Source organism: Urocitellus parryii, chromosome 11, assembly GCF_045843805.1.
Source record: "Urocitellus parryii isolate mUroPar1 chromosome 11, mUroPar1.hap1, whole genome shotgun sequence".
NCBI lineage: Eukaryota > Metazoa > Chordata > Mammalia > Rodentia > Sciuridae > Urocitellus > Urocitellus parryii.
Window position 1 is genome coordinate 97846290 of NC_135541.1, and position 14322 is coordinate 97860611.

The 14322-nt window shown below is 37.7% G+C and overlaps 3 pseudogenes; 1 reads left to right on the forward strand and 2 right to left on the reverse strand.

Annotated features, from left to right (window-relative positions):
- Positions 1-2172: 2172 nt before the first annotated feature.
- LOC113176035 (melanoma inhibitory activity protein 2 pseudogene) lies at positions 2173-2755 on the reverse strand (annotated as a pseudogene).
- A 63-nt stretch (positions 2756-2818) lies between these two features.
- On the reverse strand, positions 2819-8940 carry LOC113176034 (melanoma inhibitory activity protein 2-like; annotated as a pseudogene).
- Positions 8941-9405: 465 nt separating this feature from the next.
- Positions 9406-10715, forward strand: LOC113176032 (E3 ubiquitin-protein ligase SH3RF1 pseudogene; annotated as a pseudogene).
- Positions 10716-14322: the final 3607 nt, after the last annotated feature.

Here is a 14322-nt window from a genome sequence, read left to right on the forward strand (position 1 = left end):
AACTTTGTCATTCTTGCTTACAATTTATTTATTCACTCAACAAGTATTCACTAAGATTCTAATATAAGACAGGCACTATTTTTTTGGAGTTATGAAGGAGTATTCTACTATGATTGCTGTTGTAAATGCATTTGGATGAATTGCATGTGAGTATTTTTGTAATTTATACCCTAAGTGTAAATTTCTGGATCATCATTTATGCATATTTGAAATTTAGTATATATTACCAAGTGCTTTCCAGAAAACTATGTGAATTTGATCTACTAGTAACATGAGGACACTCTAATTTCTCCACATCCTCACTTAAATTTACTACAGTCTCTCTATTGTTATCTTAGTGATTCATCTGGGTAGGCAATAGTGATATATTGTGTTTTAATTTGTATGTCACCAATGACTAATGAATTTCTACATTTAAATAACTTTTTTTAAAAAAATCTAGATGGCCAGACAATAAAGTCTTTATTCTAAAGAATGTCTAAAATTTAATACAATACCCATTGCTTCTAAATTTTTTTTCAACACAGATGATTAATACTTTTAATCACATTTTCTAATATTCTTATTTTACAATTAATATATGTAAATAAAATTTAACATAATTTGATTAATCTTAATAAATATGGTTCCTCAAATGAATAAATAAGAAATTACCACTGATGCCCAACTACTCTATCCACCCCTTTTTTTTTCAGTTGTTAAAGGAACAACAAGATCCTGCCTCAAACCTCTCCTCTGCAAGCTAAATTAACTGTCATTATCATGGCACTGAGATTATTTTCGACTACTTAAACATAATTACAGATTCTCAATATATAGCTAAACTTCTTCCTCATATTTCTGTAGCTGTGCTATCCCCTAGTTTAGATTCCAATGAACAATGTTTTTATTTAACCCTTCAAACTATTTTACAGAATTATATGTCCCTTATGTTCTTTGCTCATATGCATAGCCACACCAAGATTCCTGGACTTTTGACAGGGAATAATGCCCACACAGGTATAGTTGTGAGGTGACTTATATTTTATTTTCAGGTGCTGTAAAATCTCATGGATTTTTTCATAGAATGCTTGTTCATGATGATTTCCAATTCTTCCCAAAAAGCTCAGGCCACTGTCAATAACTGTTCTCACTGTATACCCTTCTGGGACTCTTTGTGGGAATCTGTGAATTCATTAGGACTACACTCTAATACACTTAGGCAAATGGGTGTTAACTCATTTCTCTCCTTTTTATTGTTATTTGTTTCTTTGTTTTTCTACTGATACTCATTATGGGTTTATTTGAGTTACTGCAGATTGACCTAAAAATGTATCTGCTTACAATTATCATTTATTACTCTGCTTTGCTTCTATGGGAAAGCCTACTTATTTGAAAACAGGTAATGCCTTTGTGTACACAACCTGTGCTTTTGCTCAATTTAGTACTCATTGTAATACAATTTTAACCCATGGAATTACTCATACTTTTACCAAACAATCCTTGATTGAATGAGCACATTGTATCCTTATAACATGCCACTTAATGGAAAAATTTTAAAAGAGAACCAAACCTACAGTAGAATACAATTCTTAATTTTATGAAAAAGGACATAACATAAAGGATATAAAGGATAATGGGGATCAAGTGAATTAAATGGGGATTTATCAGCCTAAAAGTTTTCCTGAGAACTGAATTTTTTTTATATTTAAAATTTCCTGTTACATGACAGTAATGTTATATTGTTACTCTTAATATGTTCTAATTATTCTTTTTTTATGAAAAAACTAGTTGATTTTTATTATTATCATCAATGCCAAACAAGTCTTTAAATCAAATAAAATATTTCATTAAGCATAAAGTTACTTTCACATATGCTTCAATCATAATACATGCATTTCTTTGAATTTTATAATATCCCGGACTGCAAAATTATGTATATAAAACTCCCATTGTTGTTTATGTAATAATAAATTAGTCAAACTGATTTACACTATCTAGAATAAAAAAATGAAAATAATGACTGATAAGATTCATTTTTAAATCATCTTTATTTACAAAACACTATCCTTAGAATTATAATTCCATTTAGCTTCAATTAGATCAAAAGTATATTCACTTAATAAGTAAAAGTAGTTACTTAAAAACTAAAAATTAGAATAAGTCAAATTACTTTTGAAGAGGTCAAAAACATTAGGTTTCTTGTTGTGGTTCTTGATATTTAGTAGCAGGCTCATTTGTAGATGAAATCAGCCCTGAAGGAAACTCACTTCTATTTTCAAAATGGGGTTCTGGAGGTAAATCCATCTCTTGGGGGAAGATAATGAGGAAAACACCTCAGTAAATAGACATTTTGCATTGGGGATGGAGGGGGTTGTGGGCCTGGTGGAAAATAATCTCGAGATGCTCCACACATTTTCTGGAGGAGGTAGAGGAAAAAAAGTTTCTTTTCTCCTCAACTGACTCCTTGGATCCACTGGAACAATAGACCTCTGATTGGGGGGAAGGGTGAGAAAGCAAAGCCAGAATCAATTTCTGGGTTTTCAACAGGAAGAAATGAATCAGGCACATTGGAATTACCAACATTAACTTTGGTATCATTACTAGATTCCATTTCTGAAGATGTAGGCCAATCCATTTTACCCAAAGACAGAATAGTAGAACTTCTAAGTTCTGCTGGTCCAGATTGTCTATTATAATTAGAATAACATCCATCTTGCCTTTGTAGAGGAAGACATGCATATAAATATGGTTCTCCTGGTGGATGGACCATCATCCTATGGGCCTTTAACCATGAAGGTGACAGGGGCCCAGTGTAATAAAAAGCACTGAGAATCAGTTAACCCATCAGAGGCTGATTCTGTTTTTTCATTGAAAATCTGAGAGCCCAGAGGATTCCCTTGGCCTCTTTAACCTCTTCTTCCACCCCTTGAAGCAAAGATAAAAGTCTGTGTGGACTCTTCTTTTCCAGAAGTGGAGCTCTCATTTCAGATGAAGGCTGACCCAATACTGAGGGACCGTTTAGGGCATGCTCTCTGCCAAAGGCTGTATTTGAATTATCAAGTGCATAAGAATCTTTTTCTTTTTGTCTGTTGTGAACATTTTCTTTACTTAAATTATTGAGGTATCTTTCAGCACTCTGAGCTGCCCACGCATACGCTTTTTTCTCATAGTACATAATCTGACCAGATGAGAATGAATGCTTCTCTCCAATTCTTCTTCAAAAACTTTGACTTACTTTCTATAGGTCTCCAGCTGTTCAGTTGCATGGCTTGTGTTTTCACTCACTTTGAAAAATTTCTCCTCACATTTTACGTGGTAATTTTCCTGTACTATTAATTTCCTTTGGAGTTTCATTACACTTTCTTGATTCTCACTTTTATTTTGTGTATATATTACTGTAAAGAGGATTTTTCTGTCTTAAGACTTTTATTTTTGTTTTTGTTAAGACTTTTAATATATTCTATAAGTTTCATATAGTAAAGTAAAAAAGTGGTTTCTTTCTCCTTCTAAAAGAGGCATTTAACTTAGCACCATACACAGGTCCCTTCAAAGCTCCTTTTGGCTGATCATTTAATTGAACGCCAATCTCTGATTCACTCTTCATTTCCAACTCCAAGTTACCATCATCTGTTAGGTCTTCTCCAAGCAAGGAAGCCCAGTCTTTCATTTGCAACAAGTGCTCAGTCAGAGACTTAATGTGATTTTCTTTCTCTCTCAGAACTTGTTCTGCAAGCACTTTAGAGTCTTCAAGTGTTGTTTTCTGTTTATTAAGGTCATTCATTTTTTTCCATACTTCAGCTTCTTCTAAAATATGTTTCAGACTTTTCTAAAGTTGGAAATTTTTATTCAAAACTTCTTTTATTGCTACCTTAAATTCTTCTTCATTCACTTAAAATATTCTCAAGGTTGTTTTAGCTTCAGCTATTTGTGAGTTGAGGGATTTTGATTCATCTTCTCTAAACTTAATCCTTTTTGATATATATTCCACCATTTCATTCTGCTGAGAATATTTAGTTTTCTCTTCTTTTATCTCTTTTTCTAGAGACAGTATTTCATCCCCAAGTTCAGATTTGAACCTATCCAACTTTTCATATATTGCCTCCAAATTTTCTGCTTCTATTGACTTCTTCTCAAAAACGGTGTCCTTTAAAGATGACTCTAAGCCTTCATACTATTTTTCAACAATGCTTACTTTTTCATGTAGTTCACATTTCTCTTCAGTTAGTCCAGCAAGTTTAAGACCAAGCTCATTTAGCTATTGCTGCTGCAACTACAGGCTGTCCTGCCATGCCAAAAGAGGTTGGGTACACTCAGGCCTTGGTCAGGGACCCAAGGTTTCACCAGGCAATGGAGAATAATATTGTGAAGCAGCTGCAGGGGTGGAGTAGGGGGTAGGGGGTAGAGGGTCTGTGGGCATAGACATGGAATGAAGTTATGGGCTCCCTGGTGCCTAGCACACTCACATTGCCTTTCTTAAAAATTTTGGCCCCTTCACTATGCTTTGCATCCTGAAGCAGTGCAGGTTCAAGCCTGTCCCAATATAGTCAGAGAAAACTCCTCTCCGTTGCAATAAGTCTTTGGTTTGGTTTCAGCCAGGCCAAGACTGAGCTTATTATGTTCAATTCTATTCAGTCATTATATCAACCAGTTTGATGTAACTAAAATTCTAAAGCTTTGTAAAATATTTGAAGAGCCATTATGTCACACATTTATATATTGTACCACTTTCCCTTTTATTTTAATGACTCATTCCTTTTCCTCCCCTCATGTTCACTCCATTTTTCTTCTTTTCTTTTTTTTCTTTCTAAGTTGCCTCCCCTTTCCTTCTCTACCTTTCTATTTCTTGCAATATTGGAGGTTAAACTGCAAATCCTTCTATATGCTAAGCAAGCTCTGTACCCCTGAGCTCCATCCGTAAGCCTGTTGACACTTTCTATGGAAGTAATCTGAAATTTTTCTATAGAAAATGTTTCATGTAAGATTAATTTAAAAGTAATGTTAGAAGAGTTGCTAACAAGAACACAAATCAGTTTTGACAAGTTACTTTTAAAAAGAACAGAATGTGTAATATTTCTAAAAAGAAGGGGCTTACAACTTGAGTTGGATTTCATGTCAGTTTTTCCAAACTACTATTTATTTAAGAATCTTCAAGAGTCTTCAAAACCTTTTTTTTCAGATACTCTTTTGACTTCTCATAGTATTTAAATACTTGTAGGTAACCTGGTTCTTATAAATATATAGCAAAGAGAAGGATAAGATGTGACACTTTGAAATGAATTTTGCTCCTGAAGGTGAATTATGTTGTTGTTCAAATAGAGTCCATTATTTGATGTAAATAAAAGATATCTATATCTATCTATCTATCTATCTATCTATATCTATCTATATATATATATTTCCTAGTTATTCTTAAATTGTTGATGAGCCACATCTAATGTTTGAAGGAAACCATTCTCTAGTAGTCACTGGTTTCCTAATATCTAAAGTTAAAAGGCAATACCCCACCATGTATGAGTTAGACCAATTATATTTCAATGTCCAGAGGGGTGTTAATGTAATCTAAAACATTTATCCTGTTTCACAAGGCATAAAAATTTAGAAAATTTTTAACAATTTTATTTATGTGAGATTATGAATATGTTAATTACTTTGTGGTGAAAATTTCACAGGTATATATCTGTATCAGAATCAAATTATCAGCTAGGCATGGTGTTACATACCTGTAATCCTAGACACTTAGGAGGCTTAAGCAGGAATATCACAAGTTCAAGGGACGCCTCAGCAATTTCACCAGGCCCTATATAATTTAGTGAAACCCTGTCTCCAAAAAAGAAAGAACACAAGCCCTTCAAGTCACATTTCAGATCCATTAAACCACAACACCATGGGCTACCCTCTATTAACTCATGACCCAGTAGGCCTCACTAGATGCTGTCACCATGATCCTGAACTTCCAGAGACATGAGCTAAATAAATGTATTTTTTTTCTATCATTTATCCAGGGCCATATTCAATTATAGCAGTAGAAATTATATTAAGTTTCAGAGAGATTCCTGGTCAAGGCACACAACTAAAAAGCAATACCTCTGGAACTCAAACCAATTGTCTTCAATTCCAGATCTTAATAGAAGCAGTTAGCCATCAAGTATAACAAGCATAAACCAGGCTGCAGATTCTTCTATACTTGCCAGAGCTGTTTCTGTTTGGATGTAAAAGTCACTGATGAGAGTAGCTTGATTTCATCTACAGCATCTGTATCAAGCTACCTACTTTCAAATCAACTTCCTGAGCCTTTTCCTCATCTGAACATGCAGGTCAATAACACTTTAGTAATAGTGATAATGATATCCACTAATAGAGTCATTCTCATCATTAAATGAACACATAAAACAGATATCAAATGCTTTTTCATCCCTTCACATTCTCCTTTTCTAATTTTTTACTAGGGAAAAAGTGAGGATTTTTAAAAATAATTTTTATTTGAAGGAGTACAGAATTTTGAAATGACAAGAAAAGTTTTATAGCATATCAAATAGTAATAAGATACCTAACCACATCCAGCTAAAAAAGTTAAGTCTGGGGCAATTACCTTTAAGACTTTCCACTCTGTGACATGGGCAACTTTGTCTTACCAATTATTTAAATATCAAAAAGTCTTGCACCAGTCATGTCATAATTCCCCATATTACCAGAGATGATGATGATAGTCTCCATACCACATGAGCTTCCTGAATATTTCCAGAGTTCAGAAACAGCTTTTGTACACTTTGCACAACTTGTAATTTCATTTCCTACCAAAAGCCTAGTACTGAACAATTTTCTTTGTAAAATGCAAGCATTGTGCTGTAGCACCTTACATTTAGAAAACAGTGAGATTGGTGTGGTGGCACATAACTCTAATCCCAGCAACTCATGAGGTCAAGACAGAAGGATTGTGAGTTCAAAAAACTTTTATCAAAAAGCAAGAAGCTAGGCAACTCAGTGAGACCCTGTCTCTAAATAAAATACAAACTAGGGATGAGGATGTTTCTCAGTGATAGGTGTCCTTGAGTTCATCCCCTGGTACTCCTTCTGAAGAGAATATTATTGTTTCTTTTTCTGACATGTTACCCTCGGAAATAAGGATCTTCATTCCAGAGAAACTACTGTGTATAATTTATTAACTGAGAGATGTTCATTTGTTGGACAAAATGATTCACTATCATAGTATCATAAAGAGTTTGAAGTAGACATCAGAGGACTCAAGGAGAGATAATATGGGCATCCAGGGAGTCCAAAAGATGATTCTTATGAGTCCAAACAGCATCCATGGATCAAATATAACCAGAAAGTGCTCTCATGATTAAAATGATTGTTACAATGGACAAAAATTATCCCTCTTGTTTAACATCATTGGACCACCTCAGGGGTCCTCCAGGAAACCCCCACAAATCATTCAGACCATGTCAACCTTCAGCACTGTGGCTGGGAGCCACTCTGTTCACTGATACTTATGCAAAAGCAGTTGTAAACTATTTTGAATATCACTCCTGGGTATCATCAAAACTACTTAAATAAGAATCTTTCTTATCCCTAAAATCTTATATACTTTCCCCTTGAGCTATTTGACAGTGTTTTATTCCTAAAATTACTAGCAGCTGAAAGTGAGATCCAGCTCTATGAAATGCATCTTTTTCCTATAGTAGGTATTCATAAATAATGCATGTTAAAGTTTAATTTATAATTCATACACACCCTGATTAAAGTTCTACACTATGAAAGTAAAATTTTTTAAACTATACAGCTATAGGATTTGCATGCAGATGGTATAAAACTATATGCTATAACACAATTTATCATTCACTTCTTTAGAACCATGTATTATTTATCTCTTTACTCTTCCCAACTAGAATAACAACTCAACAGTAAGACCAATACACAGATCCTTAATGACAAAATAATTTTGTTTTATTCATGGAAATACTCGAGTTTATTAAAATATATAGAGAAGATCCAAAAATGGGACCATTTATCCTCCTGTTTAACCCAAAACTTTATAAATTGTTTAGAAATGGGTACTAGCCCAGTCAGTAAGAGTGTGTCTTATGGAAAATAATTAAAATAACCAGATAGAGTTTTGAATAAAAATATCTGCATTTGAAGAAAGCAATAAAAATTTTCATATTCAAAAGAAAATGATTAGCTATTTGCAAAATTACAATTTGCAAAATTCAGTAAGTTGTATCACCATGATTTTATTACATAAATTATGTAATGGTGTAATGAAATATTACTCCCTGAATAACAGCTAAGAAAATAGCCACACAGTTAAAGGCATTTGACAATAATATTTTATAAAAAAAGCACCATGCACAAAACAATTGGTGAAAACAGAAACTGTGAGAGCTCAGAAGATGCAGGAAGAGAAAGAGATGTTTAAGAAAGGTTGTGTTCAAGAGCACAACAGGCAGCCACACAGATCACATTCCTCTTGGATTACTTTTTTCAAGTTCAAGATACGATGGGGTGCTAGGTAAAGCAGAAGGTCAACCTAAAGAGAGTCACAAGTGAAAGCCCTTGACTTATCTCTGCAAACAAGATTTCCTATTCCTTTAAAAGCCACCATCCCACAGGACCTGAGCACACTAAAATACTCAAGGCCAAAATGTACTTGCCCCTCCCAACTTCTCCATTGTGTTATCCAGCATCTCCTGCACGGTCCACACTGAGAGGAACTCTTCTAGCACAAAGGTACACATGTACATGTTGACCAGGTCATTCTGTAAGGACAGAGGGAGAGCCATGTGTATGTCACCAGTGTCAAGCATCCAGGCTTATCTTACTTGTTGTCCTCCAGCTGCTGTCACAGAAAGTGTGATGGTGCTTGCTGCACTGTCAGCTGCCCATTACCACAAAACACTGCATGTTTGATACATTGTCACACTCAGGATAACAATAGCTGCCACTTGGAGTATGCATCCTGACAGGAATTGCCCTGTAGCTTTGTCTATAGTCCCTGTAGTTCTCTATAACGGATTATTACTACCAGAGACAATGAAAGCAGAGAAGTTGGGTCAGCATTAAAATTTGACTATTCGAACTCTCACACATTTCTAACCCACCAAGCATTCTGTTGATTTAAAAAATAACATTCATGGCTTGGCAAGTAGGAGGAAGTGGCAGCTGTGAATTGTGTCTGTGTGGAGAGGGGGGCAGCAGAGAGGAGTCTCCAGGGGCCACTGCAGCTTCTTCAGAGAAATAAGGAGCAGCAGGCAAGGCTGAGTAGAATCTGCAGTGGCCATGAGCACCACTGTGGGGACCAAGAACAAAGAGGAGGAGCAAAGATTCAAAAGCAAATTCTGAAATGAATGTTACATAAATCATTTTAAGAGCTGCACACAACTATAAACATTTCTGAAGCCTTTTCTCAGTAAGTACCTCAAGATGGATGAATCTGCCTTCTTAAATCTTTTAGAGTGTCCAGTGTGTCTAGAATGCCTGGGTACTTCTGCAAAAGTCTTTCCTTGCCAGCTCAGGTTTTGCAAAGAATATTTGCTGGGATTGTAGTTTCAGTCAGTTGTCCTGAGTGCAGGACTCTTGTTGGCTCCCATGAATAGGAGCTTCCCAATAACTTCTTGCTGGTCAGGCTTCTGGATGGTATCCATCAGAGGCCTTGAAAAACTAGCCAATGGGGGCAGTGGGACCAAATGTATAAATGCATTAAGGGTTCAGGGCAACACTATGGCTCATAGCAGTGCAAAAGGTCTATAGAGCTCCCAGTGTGGATGGAAGCCTAAGGTGCAAGCCTGGAGGCCCCAGTGAGGGGTATACCTGTTACCATGTCCTAAAGCATTAAATTAACATGAAGAAAAGGAGACTGGAGACTTTAAATTCAGCAAATGCAACATCTTCATTTATTGATGACATGTTGATGAAATCTGGTTCCACGGGTAAGTCAATGGGATCCATGGCAATGTTGTGCAGATTATTAAACCATTGACTAATCCCCACCTCAGTGCAAAGCACTTTATGACTTTGAAGTGAAAGACAAGGAAGCAGACAATGATCACCTTCTATTTGTTAAGGATGATGTTCTCACTGTGATCCAAAGATAGATGAAAACAGCACTGAAGGAATGTTGGCAGACAAAATATAAATATTTCTGATTTCTTACATTGAGTTTAACTTGGTTGCTAAGGAGCTGACATAATGGAATTAGCCTCCCATGGCAGGATTTGATACTACAGAATGTACCTCAGCAGCATTCCAGAGCAGCACTGCCACAAAGCACTCCTACACCAAGAACACTACCAAATAAACGTCCTCCTTTACATCCCTCACCATGGCAAACAACTCCTCTAACATATCCCAGAACTGCCACTCCATACTATAAGCCCTCCTGTCTTCATCAGCTCCTGCAACCTCTCAGTTGCCACAAGGATCAGAGAAATATCTGGGCTTTCCTTCAGTGTTCCTTATCAGTTTCATGTGAGTTCCACAAAGTCAACTGTGACCACCACCCACCCACCCACCCAAGCAGTACAGTGACAACCAGCCCCCTTTTAAATTTCCTTTTGGATGTCCCCTATCCAGCTGCCCGTGAAACTATGAAGACTCCCTTTCCCACAAGCACTCTTCTGGCTGCTACTGTCCTCACCTTCATGCTGTCAGCAGCTAGTGCTGCTGCTGCTGGAAGGGGACCCAGGCCCTCGGCAAGATCCACTGCTCACAGGTTGGAAGACTGCATATTATGAAGATGTTAATTCTACCAAAATTTATCTACAAATTTGATGTCATCCCAATATGAGTTCTAGCAGTTAATTTGTGGAAATGTATATATTTATTCCAAAATTTAAGCAGACATGAAAAGAACCCAAAATAGCAAAGGCTATTTTAAGCAAGTAGAACAACATATAACAAGCCAACAAAAGACAAGAGTATTTGAAAGGGATGGCATAGGAGCAAGAAAAGGCAGAGACCAGGGGAACAAACAAACCAGAATCCAGGAGAAGATGGCAATCTCACAGCTTTCACCTCAGCATGGTGGGAGAAGGTGGCCTTTTTGTGATGCTGGGTGCACTGAACCTTAACGAGGGTAGGGATTGATCTCTTCCTCAAACTATATACACTAAATAGAACCCATATGGTTCCCAGACCTCAACATAAATGTTAAACCTATAAAGGCTCTGAAAGATAACAAAAGAGAAGACCTTTCAGTGGGCAGAGGGGATGCAAAAAGCACAAACTGGGAATGAAAAAGTTGAGAAGCTGGAGCTCAGTCAAATGAGCCCCTGCTGTTCACTACCAAAGACAGCAATAGCAGTGACACAGGAAAGCCATCTGTGACAGACATAGCTGATCGGACTCCCAACAGAGCACCCGAAAATGCAGAAAATCAATGAAAAATGTCAATCTTACTTTTAAAAAACAGGTTGAGGCTCAAACAGCTGTTTCACAAAACAGTGCACTCAATGGCCACCAAAGACTCAAAAAGTTGTTTGATAAGACCAGGAAAATGCAAAGTAAAACCACCATGAAATAACATGACCATAATAAAGTATAAATGCTTTCTAAAACTAATGTCACTGGTGGGATCCTTAACTGGTGGGCTGTCACATTCCTGCCTCACTCTGTTGTGGTTTAGAAGGCTTACTAGTGACTATATAGACACTGATTTAAAGGACAAATAAAGAAGGAGGCTTTAGGGATGAACTCATGTAATCCCATGAGCCCCTGACACACAGGAGATGGTGAAAGAATATTTGCATATTGAAATAACACACAGACAAACATGGACCTCTTTTATGAAAAGACCTGCCCAAAAAATAGCCAACCCATTCATAGCACCCATCATGACAACCACACAGCTAAACAAAAAATAAATGTCTGAAAACTTATTAATCACTGCCCAAACAAAAGCTAGTCTGAGACTACTCTGACAGTGCCTGTTTTATTACCACCACACCAATGTGAAAAACTGATATGCTGTCATCATTTCAATCTACAGAATAAAAGAATCTTGACAAAACTCTTTAGCAATACATTTTCTCTGCCAATAGAAATAGACTGAATTTATTTGACCTTAAAATAGATTATATTTATACTGTATCAGAGCCTGTCTTGGAAGCTGTGCCAAACTATGCAGTTCTGGACTTAATGGCCAAGCAAAAACGGGCACTGAAAGAACGAACAAGGCTTGTCGTCGGAAAAAATGCCAGTTTATTGAGGAAGAGCTCTGCATATTTATAGAGTTGGGGGTGGTTTGACAGTTATGAAAGTTTAACAGAATAATGGTTTGACAGTTAACACAGGGTGCTTTCTGATTGGTGGGTAAGGATCATGTGAGTCAACAGGGCTCACCAGTGGATGGCTCTTCTTGGGGAGATGGGGAAGTTAGTCTTTGGAGCCCAGGTGACTCCCAACATTCCCTCCTCTTTGTTATTAAATGAGAGTGGGCGTTGACTCATTCTGACTGCTTACTGCTGAGATGGGGCAGTGTGGAAGAATAGGAAGGAAGTAGGGAGCCCCCACAGGAGGGCAGAGAAGACTGCTATAACTTCAGGAACCAGATCAACAAAGATTCCTTGCCACTACAGATCCATGATGATGTCAGGCTGCTCTTCAAACTCTCTCCTACCTGGGTGTCTCTGAGCCCAGCTTGCTTCTCTCTTTACCTTTCTCAAAACATCCCAGCTTTCCAAAGAGCTTTCTTCCCTCTTTACCTTTCTCTTGCCCTTGTATCCCAAAATATCACTGTTCCAGCTTTCACTAGTCTTGTCTCTCTTCACACCAAGAAAGCATGGGCTTTGTAATAAAGAAGGCAGCTTCTCCCATGCTCTGAACGAAGGTGGCCAAGGGAGGATGGTGGCCCATTGTTACCATATTTCCCTTTGAGAGCATTCAGATCTCTCTAGGTTTTATGTGAAACACCTCAACCTTAAATACTGATACTTGAAATTCTTATGAAACTGGGAGGGCAAACAAAACACACATGGTTCTCCTTAGGCCCAGAAGGAAACTGGTAAAGTGCTCTCTTATAATAAAGGTCACACTATTAAGGGGTAACCATGCTCTGGACACATAAGTGGTTTGTCAGAAGGACAACACACAGTGGTCCCACTACTGGACAGATCCAAGCAAGTAGTAAGGAGCAGAAGGAGTTCTGGCTAGAGGGGGCCCTTAGTGCCACTTTCTTTGAATCTCCAGACATAGGGCAAAGAGAAGACCCAGGAGGGGCAAGAAATAAGGGGGAGCATTAGGTATTGGGCTAAGAATTGAGACACGGGAGAGGTGGAAATGAGGGGATCTTGTGGGGACGGATGAAAAGAGTACTTAATGACAGATGATGATTGTTGGATTTTTTGATGAAGGTGTAGGAGCACCGGGCTTAAGCCTGGAAATGTGAATCCACTGGGTAAGTTGGTTGTTAGATAGCTTGAGTTTGGCTGCCAAAGGAGTGCACATAATCACCTGAGCAGGACCTTTCAATTTTGGTTTTAGAAGGGGCTTTTCCCCTAGTGGGCATTAGTAAACAAGTTGACCAGGTGTTAAGGAGGTAGGGTTTTGAGAGAGACTGGGGTCAGGAAGAAGCCAGTCTTGATAGCACCAGAGTTCATAGCATAGATGGAAGAGGAGGGGCAGGGCATAGGTTTCAGAGATGGGTAGGGGTTCTGTAGGCAATCTGGGAGGAATGAGGGTACGGCCATCCATGACTTCAAAAGGTGAGAGATTAAAAGGCTTCTTTGGCAAGGCCCTAATGTGCAATAAAGCCAAGGGGAGCACCTTTACCCAGTCCAGGCTTAATTCCATGGTGAGCTTGGTGAGGGTCTCTTTAAGGGACTGATTAGTCCTTTCAACATTTCCTGAAGCCTGGGGCGGTAAGGGCAATGGAAACGCCAAGGGAGTGATAGTGCATGAGCCAGTGCCTAAGTTATCTGGGAGGTGAATTCTGGGCATTGTCTGATTGGATGGAAGTGGGCATCCTGAAACAGGGGATTATGTGAGTAAGCAACAGATCAACTACTATAGAGGCCCATTTGTTAGAAATGGGAAAAGCTTCAACCCATCCCCAAAAAAAGTATATAAGAAGATATTTTATGTTTTTTAGTCAGTGCATGTTGGTGAAATCAATCTGCCAGTTTGTAGCCGGGATATGACCATAGGCCTGATGAGAAGGGAAAGGTTTATGTTTTAATGGAGTATTGGTATTGATTCTCTGGCAGAGAGAGTATTTGTATTGGTTCTATGGTCTTTTTCCCTTAAGAGACAGAGAACCCTAGATATGATGGGATCTCTTTACATGCTATTTGTGCCTTTTGCGGAAAGGCCCAATATCCCTTTAAAGCCAAAAGGAAGTGATCT